Here is a 16,723-nt window from a genome sequence, read left to right as displayed (position 1 = left end):
ATTTAGTTTGTTAGTATTTTGTTGAGAATTTTTGCATGTGTATTTATAAGAGATATTGATCTGTAGTTTTCTTTTCTTGTATCTTTATCTGGCTTTGGTATGAGGGTATTGTTAGCCTTGTAGAATGAGTTAGGGAATGTTCCGTCCTCTTCAATTTCTGGGAAGAGTTTGAGCAGAATTGGAATGAAGTCTTCTTGGAATCTTTGGTAGAATTGAAGCCATCTGGTCCTGGGCTTTCTTTGTTGGGAGGATTTTGATTGGTGATTTATCTTTTTATTTTAGTAATCAGTTTGTTGAGACATTCTATTTTTAATGAGTCAATGTAGGTAGTTTGCATGTTTCCTAGAATTTTTCCATCTTATCTAGGTTACCTATTTTATTAACATACAGTTTTCATAATATTGTTTTACAGTTTTTTTTTCTTTTTCCAGTGGGGTTAGCAGTATTTTTCCATTTTCATTTCTGATTTGCAATATTTGTATCCTCTTTTTTTTTGTTTGTCTAGCTAAAGGTATGTCAATTTATTGATCTTTTTAGAGTACCAACATTGGTTTTGTTGATTCTATTGCTTTTTTGTTTTCTAAATCATTTATCTCTGCTCTTATCTTTGTTATTTTCTTCTCTTCACTTTGGCTTTAGTTTGTTCTTTTTTTAATTATTTTATTTTATTTTTATTTTTATTTTATTTTTTTTACACCCAGTACACTTTATTGGCTTGGTTGGAGTTTCCAGAAGATTGGAGGTAGGGGATTAATTTTGTTTCCCTTGGGATACTCCCTGCCCTATATGCATCAGAAAATTTTCTTGGGCAGGGGATTAATGATCCCACTCTCGATGTATTCAAAGACGGTGTAGGGGTCCTGGTCTGCATTGATGGTGATGGCGTATGCATAGAACTCCTCCAGCTCAGCGGAGCTCCTGTAGAACAGATCCATTTTGAGCTTGACCTGGTCTTCAGCATCCTTTGGGTTCTGCAGGAGACGGGCCTGGATCTCTGTGGTTGGAGGCGGCTTGTACATGGCTTTAGTTTGTTCTCCAGTTTTGAGGTTAGATCTCTAAATTGAAGTCTTTCTTCTTTTTTAATATAAGTATGAAGAGCTATAAATTTCCATCTTGGCACTGTCTTTGCTGAATCTGTAAGTTTTTGGTACGTTGTGTATTAATTTTCATTTGTCTCAAGGTATTTCCTGATTTCACTTTGATTTCCTCTTTAACTCACTCATTAATAAAGACTGTGTTGTTTACTTTCCACATGCTTGTGAATTTTCCATTCCCCCTCTGTTATTGATTTCCATCTTCATTCTGTTGTTATTATAGAATATGCATTGTATGATTTCAATATTTTTGAATTTATTGAGATTTGTTTTGTGATCCAATCAACATATGGACTTTCCTGCATAATGATCCATGTGCACTTGAGAAGAATGTATATTCTGTGTTTGTTGGGTGAAATGTTATATATATATAATATCTGTTGGATCTAATTGGTTTAGTGAATCATTCAAGTCCTGTTCTTCCGAGTATATGTTCTATCCATTACTGAGAGTGGTATGCTAAAAAGTCTATTATGGTAGAACTGTCAATTTCTTCCTTCAAATCTGCCAGCATATATTCTGGGGATCTATTGTTAGTTGTGTATTTATTTATAACTGTTACATCATTTTTTTTTTTTTGAAAATTTTTTTATTTAATCCCCCCCTTTTAAAGGATACATAGATCACAAAAAATATTACATTAAAAAATATAAGAGGTTCCCATATACCCCACACCCCATCCCACTCCTCCCACGTCAACAACCTCTTTCATCATTGTGGCACATTCACTGCATTTGCTGAATACATTTTGGAGCACTGCTGTACCACATGGATTATAGTTTACATTGTAGTTTACACTCTCCCCCAGTCCATTCAGTGGGTTATGGCAGGATATATAATGTCCAGCAACTGTCCCTGCAATATCATTTAGGATAACTCCAAGTCCCAAAGCCCCCACATCACATCTCTTCTTCCCTCTCCCTTCCCTCAGCAACCTCTGTGGCCACTGTCTCCACATCAATGATACAATGCCTTCAATTGCTAGAGTCACAATAGTTCTGTAGTAGAATACCAGTAAGTCCACTCTAATCCATATTTTATTCCTCCATTCTGTGGACCCTGGGATGGTGATGTCCACTTACCTCTAAATTGAGAGGGGGCTTAGATCCCACATGGCTGATGGATGGGATTCTTCTGCTTGCAGTTGTAGGCACTCTTGGTTCCCTGGTGTGGTGGTTGACCATCTTAACCTCCCTCTTAGCTGACCTGGGTAAGTCCAACAAATTGGAGAGTAGGAGTTGCAACTCTGCTGAGGCTCAGGGCTCAGCTGGCACATGGACAGTCCAGAGATTCAAGTCTCCTGAGTATACACCAACCCCAGCGTCAACCACAGGTTCAGTAAAAGTGACAGAAAAGGGATGTGTAGAATGGTCACGTCTGAGTCCAACTCCATCACACTCAGGGACATAAATTACAAAATAGGGCCCACTTACAAGGTACTGAACTCCAGAGCCATCTGCCATGACTGTAGAACGTGTGTGTCTCCACAGCCCTCAGGAGCACCAGTACTTGGGGTTGTATCTACTTTGACTGTCTCTGGGATCCTGCTAAGACGTGCATAAGCCCAACCCCTCTGATGACCTCCCAACTCTTTTTTGAAAACTCTTAGCCATATAAACTCATTTGTCTTTATCATTATCCCCCTTTTATTCAAGGTCTTTTTCTAGTTGCATCACCAGCTAGTGATTGGTAGTAGTCCCTCACCACCAGGGAGGTTCACACCTAGGAGTCGTGTCCCACACTGAGAGGAAGGAAATGGATTTGCATGCTGAGTTTGGCTTAGAGAGTGGCCACATTTGAGCAACATGGAGGCTCTCAGGAGGTAACTCGTAGGTACCCTGCAGCTCTAGGCTGCACAGGCACACAGGCTCATTAGCATGGTCATTGGTATTAAGGGCTCATCATTGGACCGTCTTTCTTCATTGGTCTTTGCCCTTGCACTTGGGGGATTGTTGCTTTTCCGTTGAGGAATGTGACAGAGCTCCCCTGGCTAGGAACTCAGCACCCCCTCAATTGTCATTTGTAAGTGTAACTACTATGAATATACCCAATGAATATCTGAACATTTTTATATATCCTATATACATGCCCTGGAGAATTCTCTCCCAACCATGTGTCCCCTATCAATAACACTCCACACCATTGTTCCTCCCCTGCCATAGTTGAACCCCTCTGTTTTCTAAAACTTCTTCAAAAATGAAGTCTAATATATTGTCAAGTTCAATTAGTAATAAAATGAAACAGTAATGATAGGTTTAAAGATTAGAAATAGAATAAATCCTAATTTAGAAAAACTAAAATAAAGTAAAAATAAATTGGAGTATTAAAAAATTAAAAATATCATAAAACTTTTTTTTTGACATTTTGCCTTTCATCACTGTAATAGGTGTTGCCCTGTATGTACAGTGGCAAGGCAATTTCTTTCATTCCTTCCTCAGATTCTACATCCTTTTTTTTTCTCAGTTTTTAATTTTGTCTTCAGAAAAGTTTTAGATCACAGTAAAGCCACCTCTACGTACATCTTGTTGAATTGTCTCATTTGACCATCTTTGTCCCTCATAACTGTTTTTCATTTAAAGTCTATTTTATCTGATATTAGTATAGCCACTCCAGCTCTCTTTTGGGTATTACTTGCATGGTATATATTTTTTCTATCCTTTCACTTTCAACCTACTTGTACCTTTGAGTTTAAGGTGAGTTTCTTGCAGAGAGCATATAGTGGGACTTGCTTTCTTATTGATTCTGCCAGTCTCCTGGAGAGTTTAAGTCATTTTCATTTTAAGTCACTACTGATAATGCAGGACTTTCTTCTGCCATTTTGCTATTTGGCCTTTGTATGGCTTATACCTTTTATGACCCTCATTTCTTCTGTTAATGCCTAATTTTATATTCTTTCTCTGTGTGTGTGTGTGTGTTGTACCATATGGAGTGCCTTCTTTTTATCTGGAAATATTTTTCTTTTGTTTTCCTTGTAGTATTCATGTGGTTAAATATTAATATCCTAAATTTGTAGCAATCATATTTGACTTTATACCAACTTAAGTTCAATAGTATACAAATATACTTATGCTAAACCCTGCTTTCCCCTCACCATTTTTATACTTTTTACCTCTGATATCTTTGTACCTTGTCCAAAAACATAGATTTATCATTACTTTGTATGCATTTGCATTTTAGCACTTGTGGGAAGAATGTCTTGATCTTTCCCTTATTTTAGGAAGAATCTCACTGGATATAAAATTCTGGTTGGCAATTGTTGTCTTTATATATTTAAGTATTTTAACCCACTGCCTTCTTTCCTCCCTGGTTTCTGATGAGAAATCATCACTCAGTCTAATTGGGACTCTTGTACTTATCAGGTTTCTTTTCTCTTGCACCCTTCAGCACTCTCTGCTTGTCCTCTGCATTTGATAGTATGATTAATATATAAGATGGGATGTATTTTTCTTCATGATTATTATGTTTAGTGTTCTCTCAGCTTCTTGGATTTGCATATTCACGTATTTTACTAAGTTTGGGTAGTTTCTGCCATTATTTATTTGACTATTCTGCCCCATTTTCTCTTTCTTCTCCTTTTGGGACTCCCATAATACATATATTGGTATGCCTGGTGGTATCCTAGAGTTTTCTTAGGTCATTTTCATTTTTTATAAGCTTTTTTCTTTCTGCTCTTCATCCTGACTCATTTCAAGTGCCGTGGCTTTGAGTTCACTGGCTCTTTCTTCTCACAGCTCCAAGCTGCTCTTGAAACCTTTTGGGATTTTTCATTTCAGTTATTGTGGACTTCAAGTCAGTAGTTCTGTTTGTTTTCTTTGTAAAATTTCTACATTTTATTTAAACTCTCATATTGCTCACTCATTATTTTCCTGATATCTTTTATATCTTTCTCTATATTTTCTTTCAGCTCCTTAAGCATTTTTAAGGTAACTTTTAATAAGCTTGGTTCAGTATGTACACTTTCTCCTCTTCATTATTGGTGTTTTCTAGATTTTTATCCTCTTGCTTTGGATAGGGCCATCATTTCCTGTTTCTTTGTTTGTCTTGAATTGTTTTGCTGTGCACTGTACACTTTAATATTTTAAAATGTTTACTCTGGGATCTATTTCCTGAGATGTCTGTTTCTTGAGGTTTTTTTACCAGCTGGTAGCATGACAGAGGTTTTTTGAGCTTCAGCTGCTGTAAGGAATAGCTGCCCAAGGTGAATGTACTATAAAGAGTTTACCTATCTTTCTGGGACTTTGTCTTGTCATGTGCTTTTGCTTGTTGGTTGTTTTGGAGTTCCCTTGTTTACAGTTTTGGTTGTCCCCTTTGTTTCCCAGGAGCCAACCTTCTCTCTCCTAGGTGTTAGGTGTTTGAAACTTGTAAGCCTTTGCTGCAGATTGTCAGCCTCTCTTGTTTCCTATACTTCTTTCTTTGTCTCAACCTCCTTTTGTCTGGACTGCAAATTCTGGGAGGAATGGTACCCCAGAAAGCATTCTCCTAATTCAGTCTTTCCTAGCCCAAACTGGGCCAGGGGCCCACAAAGGGGTGCAGATGGGCTCCAAAAATCCCTGGGTTGGGAATCAAGAGAAGCAACAAAAACTTATTTCACAACTCACCAGAGTTGAGCTTCCTTGGCTTGCTCAGCATTTGCAGTCCTTCAAGTAACCATCTCCTGCAGCCCTGAGGATGCACAGTATCTTTAAGTCTCCTCTGCCATGGCCTTTGTATGGGGTGGGTTGAAACAATATCTGCTGCTCCTTTTGTCTGGGGCTGGTTAAAACAATGGCTGCCCACAGAGTCAGGACTCCAGCGATCTGAATTAGCTAATCAAAAGCTGTAATCAGTGATTGGCTGTGCCCAACTCTGGTCTTGGGGAAGAGGATTTGTTAAAATTAAAATATATATTTTTTTGTTCATAAGGATAAAGAAAAATACATAATTTTATGTGTGGTAGGTCATGTGAAATACAATAAACATAAACTTTTAGGATGCAGAATAGATTAAAAATCTTCAAAAGCAAACTTTAAAAATATGCCTTATTTATATCCACCTCATGTTTCAGAAAAGCTTTTGTTTCTTTTCTCAATTTTAATTTATAAATAATTATTCAAGCCTAACATCTTATCAGTTTTGCATTCTGATACTTTAGAAGCCATATTTCTGAATGCAGAGTCCTTTTAAATTGATAACATCCTATGTATATAGAGACTAGATTATATTTGAATTATCATTTGATTTGTTGTCACTATTATGAGTAAAGTTTCAGTATTAATTAGATGCTATATGGGAGAAAAACCCATAGAAAACCTACCAGCAAGCACATATCTTACTATAGGAAAGAGTTTTTTATATATGGTCTTTTAAATATCTATTGGTTTGAAATCTAGTGTTTTTCGGGCTGGTTATAAAGAGGGAATAGCCTGATTTTTAATTGTAAAGTAATTCAGAGAAGTGAACTGGCTTGGAATGGTAATAGTGGGTCTAAATTTAGTGAGGCTACTGACTTCCCAAATGCTATACTTTTGAACTGGAAAAATATTTTTCCTTAAAAACCTGAAAAGTACTCTAGAACTGGAAATGGATTCTTTTGGGTGAAAGATCATATTGAATTTCTGCCTTTCTTTCAATCCATTCATAAATCAGAAATATTAAGCAAAATTTGAATATAAATGACCATTGCATTTAGGGGTAACTTCTAATGGGAGAAATGGAGGTAAGAAAAAACATAATGTGGTTAAAACATAATGTGGGTCAAGAAATCATCCTCTAAGGAAAGGAAATAAAAAGAGATATTACATTTTGAAATTTAGTAATTAAGACCTACAAAATACCCTTTGTAGTTAAATGACAGTCTAAAAATAAGTTTGTTGGCATATTTAAGGATGCATTATTCATGTTGCCAATGAATGTGGAAACCCCCTCTACTCAAAGCTATCAAAATACTGACTACAAATTCCTTTAAAGCTTTCCTTTAAGTTCAAAAAACCTCACAACTTTATAGGTATTAAGAAGAAAAGCTATAATGTTTTCAAGGCACTTTTAAACAGAGGCCTCCTAGCTAAAAGTAAGAAAGGAGACCCTAATTTTTTTCCTATTAAAAAAATACATTAATAGGCTAAATTTCAACTTGGTTTTGTCCATTGGCTGTATCCATTATGATTATCTGAAAGAGAAGCAAGGGTATGAAGGCTTTAAATTTTATAATAGTTAATTATAACATCACATGAACTTATAACTAATAACGTTTAGAAAATGGATAATATAAAATGTATTCAAGAGCAATAACTATTTGTATATACTAAAATATTTAGAATATAATAGATGTGTTCTCTAAAAAGTTACTTGTAATTCAGATATGCACTCGAGAAATTAGAAATTCTGCAAAGTTAAGAGTCTCTGTAATATAAATATTTGTGCTTTAGATTCGTACCTGAAGATTGAATTTTATTACTATGAAGGGCACATAATGTTTACACTTCTCTTTACTGAAACATTATATCAAAACCTGACAAATATTCTGTGGTATATTTGGAGTTAACATCATCCTGAACAGCATTTTTTTTAGGTTCATAATCTTCACACCCCACTATATAATTACTTGTTCAGTAAGAACATTAGATCCAGATATAAACTTAACAAATCAAAGATCACAAAATAAAATTAGTGTAAATAGTTCTGTTATTTCCCATCATAATTTCCAGCATTTTCAACCTTGCTGGTCATGTTCCAAAATACTTTTCCTTTAATTCCCCTCCTATCCCTCTTCCATGTGAGCACTTCACTCTGCCTTTCTTGAAACTGAGAGTGGGCCTTCTAGTCTTTCAGCTGAACTTCGACTTTGAGCTATACCTTCCACGCAATGGGGAACAGCTGTTTCCTTGGTGCTCCAATTATAGTCGGATTTAGCAGTTATTCTCCATTCCTAAGCTGGTACCATAAGTCACAAGAAATGCTCTAACTTCCTAATTAGTGACCCTAGCAGCGTACTAATGTCATTTCATAGGAGCACGCTGATATTCTTGGTAAAGATTCTTCATCACTACTTACATCAGCACTATGGGCAGGGGGAGTGGAAGAGAATGAGAAACTATTCCTAAAGCTTTGTCAGCATGTGCATTGTAGGACAAATCCTACTATGTAATAACTTTAAATCGTAAAATATAGTAAGCATTTATTTACCTTTTGAAACCAACATAAAAAGGGTCAAAATGAATATTTTATGGTGATTTTTATGTGGGTTCTGAGAGAGAGATATTTGAGATTCTACCTATTTTTAGAACAGATAATAAACGGCACTGTCATCAATGGCATACAGATATAAAAGCTCAGTGTCCAAGAGCAGTACACTGAAGAAATTGCAACTTCTTTTAACATGCTTCTGCCAGCACTTCTAAAACAAAAGACTTCGGCGTTGCTAGAAAAAATGCCATCAGTCAGTATGCCAGAAACCTCAGATCTTTCAAGGAGTCCTCTATGCACTTGCTTCTTTCTATGACAAAATTGAACATGTAATCAAAGGAAAGGGTTTATTGAAATAAGGTCAATAAGAGTGGTTATATCAATATAATTTAACAAATTACTACATATGCCCTATTTTAAAAGCAACTCCTTTTAAATTCTTTACATCTTAAATCACTGGCATTCTGATGCTACCAGAAGACCTCACTGAGTAACTTTTCATATCTTTCTTTCTGACGACATGGCTTTGTTTTTGCATTTCTTTTCCTTCTTTAGAACAAGAAGTTCATGCATTTGACAGTTTTACTGCTATAGTCGATGCAATCACAGCAGACATTATAGACCTGGCAGTTCTTGGAGGCCCCCATGGACTTACAGAATATTTTACACTGATGTATAGATATGCAGTCGTCGAAATAATTCACAGTGCACATGTGCTCTTTGTCACTGGAATAAGGTGCCTGGACATGGTTGCCAGGAATAGACACATTTGATGATGTGGTGGGTTCACTTTCCAAAAAGGAAAGCAGATTTTCATGATGTGAAAGTAATTCTGCAAAAGGAAAGGAAATGATGTTCCAGTTCAACTGTGTGTCTTCTGTGAGTGCCCAGGAGAGAGAAGGGATTGACTCATGCAGCTCCTCCATGGTGCTCTTGGAAGTTGGAGGTGTGTCACTGTCATTTAGAGGATTGCACATACTAATGCAGTCACAGCACTCATTCCAAAGAGTACCTAGACAAAGCACACACTTTACAACAGTAACAATATCATTGTCCCTGCAGCACTGGCAGAGCTCTGTGTGCCACTGCAGGCTGCTGCCTCCTCCCACCTTCTAGCCTAGCCTGGCACTGAGGCTGCAGGGAGGCCAGGCCCCACCTCTGCAGGGGCCGTACCTCCCTGGGCGACTGGACAAGGAATCCCTGCCTGCCACCAGGAAGAGGATTTTTTTCCCCTTCTTTTTTTAAAAAATTTTCTTAAAAAAAAAAAGATACATAGATCACACAAAATGTTACATTAAAAAATATAAGAGGTTCCCATATACTACACTCACCTCCCCCCCCAACTCCTCCCACATCAATAAGCTCTTTCATCATTGTGGCACATTCATTGCATTTGATGAATTCATTTTGGAGCACAGCTGCACCACATGGATTATAGTTTACACTCTCCCCCAGTCCATTCAGTGGGTTATGGCAGGATATATAATGTTCAGCATTTGTCCTTGCAGTATCATTCAGGACAACTCCAAGTACAGAAAATGCTCCCGTATCACACCTAGGAAGAGGATTTTTTTATGTCTCTTTCTGTCACCAGTGTATCAGAGCCTGGAACTCGGGGTGGCATACTGGGGATGGGCTCCAGTAGCCTCCATATGGAGAGGGCAATTTACTGATCTTTACCATAATTTATCAGCCTCTTCCTCTCACTCTCCCTTAGGTGCTATACAGTGTTTTCCTGTCGTCTGGAGGCTCAGAATAGTTGTTTCTGACAGTTCCTGCTTGTTTAATGGTTGTTCTAATGGAAGGACTGAGTTTTGGAGCTTCCTACTCAGCCATCTTCCCATAGCAGTTTTTTTTTTCTCAAAAAGCTCCACCTGTTGTGCTTTTGATGTTTAGTATTTATTTTGGGATTTATTTATTTATTTTATTTTATTAAAAAATAAAAGATTTATTTATTTATTTCTCTCTCTTTCTCTCCCCCCACCCCGGTTGTCTGTTCTCTGTTTCTATTTGCTGCGTCTTCTTTGTCTGCTTCTGTTGTTGTCAGCGGCATGGGAATCTGTGTTTCTTTTTGTTGTGCCATTTTTGTTGTATCAGTTCTCCGTGTGTGCGGCACCACTCCTGGGCAGGCTGCACTTTCTTTTGCACTGGGCGGCCCTCCTTACGGGCTCACTCCTTGTGCAAGGGGCTCCCCTACGTGGGGACACCCCTGTGTGGCATGGCACTCCTTGCGCGCATCAGCACTGTGCATGGGCCAGCTCCACACAGGTCAAGAAGGCCTGGGGTTTGAACTGTGGACCTCCCATGTGGTAGATGGACGCCCTAACCACTGGGCCAAGTCCACTTCCCTCCATGTAAATTTTAACATTAGCTTATTAATACACACACACAGACACACACACACACACACACACACATATCACCAGTTGAAAGTTCCTTTGAGAGATTGCATTGAATTTATTGGTCAATTTGGGGAAAATTGATGTCTTTGAAGTATGCTAAATTTTCCAATCCATGAACATGCTATTTTCCTCCATTTATTTAAGAATTTAAATTTTCTCTTGTTAATGTGTTATAGTATTCCATGTAGTGGTCTTGAACTTTTTTTTTTGAGGTACCAGGGATTGAACCTGGGACCTTATATGTGGGAGGTAAGTGTTCAACCACTGAGTGACATTCACTTCCCTGAAGTCTTGAACTTTTAAGTTGTATTTATCCCTAGGTATTTCATACTTTTTATGCTATTTCAAATTGTATTTTTAATTTCATTTTTCTTTGTGTTTGTTGCTAGAATATAGAAATCCATTAGATTTAAAAAATACATTGTCTTTTTATCTAGCAAATTTGCTCAACTGACTTGTTCTAATAATTTGTCTGTAAATTCTGTTACATTTTCTACATACTTGATCATGTGTCTTGTGAATAATGATAATTTTGGCTTGTTTATTGAATTACTTTGGAAAATTTTAAGGAAAAACAAATGCATTCTCTAATGGTACAATGAATCATGTACAATGTGTCACTTGGGATGAACCAGGATTTCTGGTTATTCATATTGATCTGAGTTTGGGTAATGTCAGCCTAATTCATCTTGAGTCATGACAATTTTCTTTCCATTCAACAGATATTTATTTAGCCCCTATTATGTACCAGACTCTGTTCTAGTCTTTGGAGATGCAACAGTGAAAGAAAAAAAAATATCAGTTATCTAAGCTGTGTGTCAGACAGTAATAACTGCTATGAAGAAAAATAAAGCTGAAGAGAAAGATAGTGAGAGTTGAAGTAGGGGTGAGGTGAGAAGGTGACATTTTAGCCTTAACCTGAAGAAGGTGAGGGAATAAACCATGCATTTAAGAGAACAATGTTCCAAGCAAAGGGAATAAAAATTACAGAGATAGGAATGTAATTGACTTGTTTGGGGCAGCAAGAAGGCCATAGTGGTTGGAGAATGAAAGAGAAAGAGGCAGGAGATGTGAACAGAAAGTTGTCCAAACCAAATACTGTAGTTTGTAGACCATTAAAAGGACTTTGGGTTTTTACTCTTACTCTGGAAAAAAAAAAAAAAAAGTGGAAACTACTGGAAGATACATATACATATATATTTATTAAACATACTCTCTCCCCTCCTCCCCTACCATCCTGGCAAACCTCTAGTCTGCTTTCTATCTCTACAAATCTGCTATTTGTGGTCATCTCTTATAAGTGATATCATACAATTTCTGTTCTTATGTGCCTTGCTTATTTCACTGAACTTAATGATTTCAAGGTTCTTCCATGTTACTGCATGACTTATAACTTCATTCTTTCTTATGGCCAAGTAATATTCCATTGTGTATATGTACCATGTTTTGTTTATCTGTTCAACTGTTGGTGGACCCTTTAGTAGTATCCACTTTTGGCTATTGTAAATAATGCTGGTAAGAACATTGTTGTACAAAATCTGTTTGAGACTCTGTTTTCACTCTCTTTGGGTATATACCTAGAGGTGAAACTGCTGGGTAAAATGGACATTCTATATTTAACTTTTTGAGGAGCCACCATATTGTTTTCCACAGTGGCGGCAACATTTTACATTCCCACCAATGATACACTAGAGTTCCAATTTCTCTGCTTATTATTATACTTATTATTTTCCTATCTATATACTTATTATTATACTTATTATTTTCTTATACTTATACTTATTATTTTCCTATCCTTACTTATACTTATTATTTTCCTATCTTATACTTATTATTTTCCATTTTTTAAATTAATAGTCATCCTTGTGGGTGTGAAGTGGTATTTCATTGTGGCTTTATTTTTTTTTTTTTTTAAAGATTTATTTATTTATTTAATTTCCCCCCCCTCCCCTGGTTGTCTGTTCTTGGTGTCTATTTGCTGTGTCTTGTTTCTTTGTCCGCTTCTGTTGTCGTCAGCGGCACGGGAAGTGTGGGCGGTGCCATTCCTGGGCAGGCTGCTCTTTCTTTTCACGCTGGGCGGCTTTCCTCACGGGCGCACTCCTTGCGCGTGGGGCTCCCTCACGCGGGGGACACCCTTGCGTGGCACGGCACTCCTTGCGCACATCAGCACTGCGCGTGGCCAGCTCCACACGGGTCAAGGAGGCCCGGGGTTTGAACCGCGGACCTCCCATATGGTAGACGGACGCCCTAACCACTGGGCCAAAGTCCGTTTCCCCTCATTGTGGCTTTAATCTGCAGTTCCTAATGGCTAATGATGATGAGCATCTTTTCATGTGTTTATTGGCCACCTTTCTGTCTTCTTTGAAAAATGTATATTCAAGTACTTTACCCAATTTTTTATTGGATTGTTTGCCTTTTTGTTGCGTCTTTTTGGTAATACATTTTTTAAAATTGAAGTATATCACTCATACATGAACACACATAAACAGTAAGTGTATAGTAATGATTGTCAACTTACAAAATAAACATACATAACATCACACAGGGGTCTCATATATCACCCCTCCACCAACTCTTTGCATTGGTGTGAAACATTTACAAACTATGTAAGAGCATTGTCAAAATATTACTACCAACTATATTTCTTATCTTACATTTGGTGTATTTTTTCCCCATCCCATACTATTTTTTAAAAATGTATTTTTGTTACAGATATTGTGAACTTGCAAAACAATCATACAGATGTGTAGATTTCCCATACAACTCCACACCCTGATGGAACATTTGTTAAAGATTATGAGATAATATCATCAGACTATTACCACCAGTCATGGTCCATAGCATACATTTGGCACACTTTTCTCATACACTTCTATACTATGCTTTTTTGTTGCATTTTAAAATTTCTTTGTATATTCTGGATATTAAGGCTTTTCTGATATATTATTTGAAACTATTTTCTACCATTCTTTAAGTTGTCATTTCACTTTCTTGGTAATTTCCTTCAATGCACAAAAGTTTTAAATTTTGATGAACTCCTTTATCTATTGTTTCTTTTGTTGCTCATCCTTTTAGTATCATATCTAAGAATCCATTGCTGAATCCTAGGTCATGAAAATTTGTCCCTTAGTTATCTTCTAAGAATTAAAAAATTTATAGCTCTTATATTTAGGTTCTTAATGCATTTTGAGTTGATTTTTTTTTTTTTATATGGTATGAAGTAAGGGTCCAGCTTCATTGTTCTGCATTTGGATATCCAGTTTTACCAACACTATTCATTGAAGAGACTATTCTTTCCCCACTGCATATATTTAGCATCCTTGTTAAATATCAACTAGCCATAGATGTTTGGGTCTATTTCTGGACTTCCAATTCTGTCCCCTTGATCTATTTGTCTATTTTTGGGCCAGTACCACACTGTTTTGATTACTATAATATGGTAGCACAATTTTAAATTGGGAAGTGTGAGTCTTCCAACCTTCTTCTTTTTCATGATTGTTTTGGCTATTTGGGGTCCCTTGCAGTTACATGTGAACTTGAGGGTTAGTTTTTCCATTTCTGCAAAGAGGCTGCTGGATTTTTGATAGGAGCTTGCATTGAATTTTTGTATTGCTTTGGGTAGTATTGTCATGTTAACAGTATTAACTCTTCCAATCAATGAACATGGGATATCTAGCTATTTATTTAAATTTATAAGATTAAAGCAGAGATAAATGAAATACAGAATAGAAAAACAAGTGAGAAAATAAACAAAAAAGTTGGTCTTTAAAAAAAGTCAACAAATTGACAAACATTTAACTAGACTGACAAAGAAAATAGGAAACAATCCAAATAAGGAAAATGAAAAATGAAAATGGTGATCTCACTACTGATCTTACAGAAGTAAAAAGGATTATGAGACTATTATGAACAATTGTATGTCAACAAGCAGGGTTAATCTAGAAGAAATGGAAAAATTTCTAGAAATATACCAGGTACCCTAATTAACTCAGGAAGAAATAGAAAACCTCAAAAAACCTATAACAAGTATAGGTGTTAAAACAATGATCAGAAATCTTCTGCCAAAGAAAACTCGAGGACTAGATAGTTTCACTTGTGAAGTCTACTAAACACTTAAAAAAGAATTAACATGGATGCTTCTCAAATTTAAGAAGAGTACATACTTCCTAATTCGTTCTATTAGGCCAGCATTACTCTGAGACCAAAGCCTGGTAAAGACATCAAGAGAAAATTATAGACCCATTTCCCTTATGAATATAGACACAAAAATCCTTAACAAAATACTAGTCCAACAGCACATTAAAAAGATTATACATTATAATTAAGCAGGATTCCAGGAATGCAAGGGTTTTCAACAGTCAAAAATCAATCAAAGTAATATATATACATAAAGAGAATAAAGGTTAAAAGCCACACTATTATCTCAGTAGATGCAGAAAAGACATTTGACAATATTCAGCATCCTTTCTTGATTGAAAAAAAAAAAGCACTCTGAAAAGTAGGAATAGAAGGGAGCTTTCTTGACATCATAAAGGCCACTTATGAAAAACCTACAGCTAACATTATGTTCAGTGAGGAGGAGCTTAAATCTTTCCACTTAAAATGAGGAATGAGACCAGGATGCCTGCTTTCACCAGTGTTATCCAGTACTAGAAGTTCCTGCCAGAGCAATTAGGTAAGAAAAATGAATAAAAACTGTCCATGTTGGAGAGAAAGAAGAAAAACTATTTATACTTGCAGAAAACATGCTCGTATGTATGAAAAACCCAAAGGAATCCACAAGAAAATTATTAGAGATAATAAATGAGTTCAGGATAGTGGCAGGGTACAGGAACAACACACAAAAGTAATTGTTTTCCCATATACTAACAATGAGTGCTCCAAAGAGGAAATAAAGAAAACAATACCTTTTACAGTATCATCTAAAAAAATAAAATATCTAGCAATAAATTTAACTATGATAAAAAAGATTTGTATACTGAAGACTACAAAACTCTGCTGAAAGAAATGAAAGAAGACTGCAGGTGATGAATTCTTCCAGCTTTTTTGCGCCTGCAAAAGTCTTTATTTTACCTTTTTCCTAAAGATATTTTTGCTGCATATAATTTTATTGATTTTTTTTTCTTTTAGGACTTTATTATCTTTGCTGTTCTGTCATATGTCTTTTTTCTCTGCCTTTTGAAATATTTTTTTCTTAATCAGCCAAAGGAGTGCTGATGCAAAATACCAGAAATTGGTTGTTTTTTATAAAGGGTATTTATTTGGGGTAGGCACTTACAGATACCAGGCCATAAAGCATAAGTTACTTCCCTCACCAAAGTCTATTTTCACGTGTTGGAGCAAGATGGCTGCTGACGTCTGTGAGGGTTCAGGCTTCCTGTGTTACTCCCTTCCAGGGTCTTGCTTCTCTCTGGGTTCAGGGTTCCTCTCTTCCTGAGGTTTGCCTCTCTTTCCTCTGTGTGCTTACTTCCTGGTCCTCCAGCTTAAGGCTTCAACATCAAACTCCAATATCAGAACTCCAATATAAAAAACCCTCTAACTCTGTCCTTTGCCATTCATTTTATCTGTGAGTCCCCACCCACCAAAAGGTGGAGAATCAATGCCCTACTGGTACAAGAGGTTTACATCATTACATAATCAAGTAAACCTATGAATCCAATATAATCTAATCTACCTAGAGGAAAAGATTATTTTACAAGCATAAGCCAATATTTCTTTTTGGAATTCATCAATAATACCAAACTGCTACAACTAGTTTTAAGAAATTTCATCATGAGGGGCCTTGTATAGTTTTCTCCATGTTAATTAATTAATTAATTTTTGTGTACTTGTTTTTATATTTCTTGATTTGGAGCTTTATATGTTTTTTCAAATTTGTAAAATATATGGCAGATATATTTCCAAATATTTTTTTCTGTTCCTTGTCTCTTCTCTTCTTTTAAAAGTCCAATTACATGTATATTAGGCCATTAGAAATTTTCCCTCAGCTCACTGATATTGTTTCAGGATGTTCATATCTTATGAGTCTATCATCTTTTTCATTTTATGTAGTTTCTATTGCTGTGT

General features: G+C 36.2%; 1 protein-coding gene and 1 pseudogene across 3 annotated transcripts in view; one reads left to right on the top strand and one right to left on the bottom strand.

Moving 5' to 3' along the window:
- The window catches only part of DLG2 (discs large MAGUK scaffold protein 2), a 2,400,703-nt gene that overhangs the window by 133,132 nt on the left and 2,250,848 nt on the right, over nt 1–16,723 (top strand). The window lies entirely within an intron of this gene.
- On the bottom strand, nt 8,807–14,288 carry LOC139439768 (twisted gastrulation protein homolog 1 pseudogene; annotated as a pseudogene).

This window comes from Dasypus novemcinctus, chromosome 10, assembly GCF_030445035.2.
Source record: "Dasypus novemcinctus isolate mDasNov1 chromosome 10, mDasNov1.1.hap2, whole genome shotgun sequence".
Classification (NCBI taxonomy): Eukaryota; Metazoa; Chordata; class Mammalia; order Cingulata; family Dasypodidae; genus Dasypus; species Dasypus novemcinctus.
Note: the sequence above shows the minus strand (reverse complement) of the source record. Positions and strands in the feature narration are given on the sequence as shown.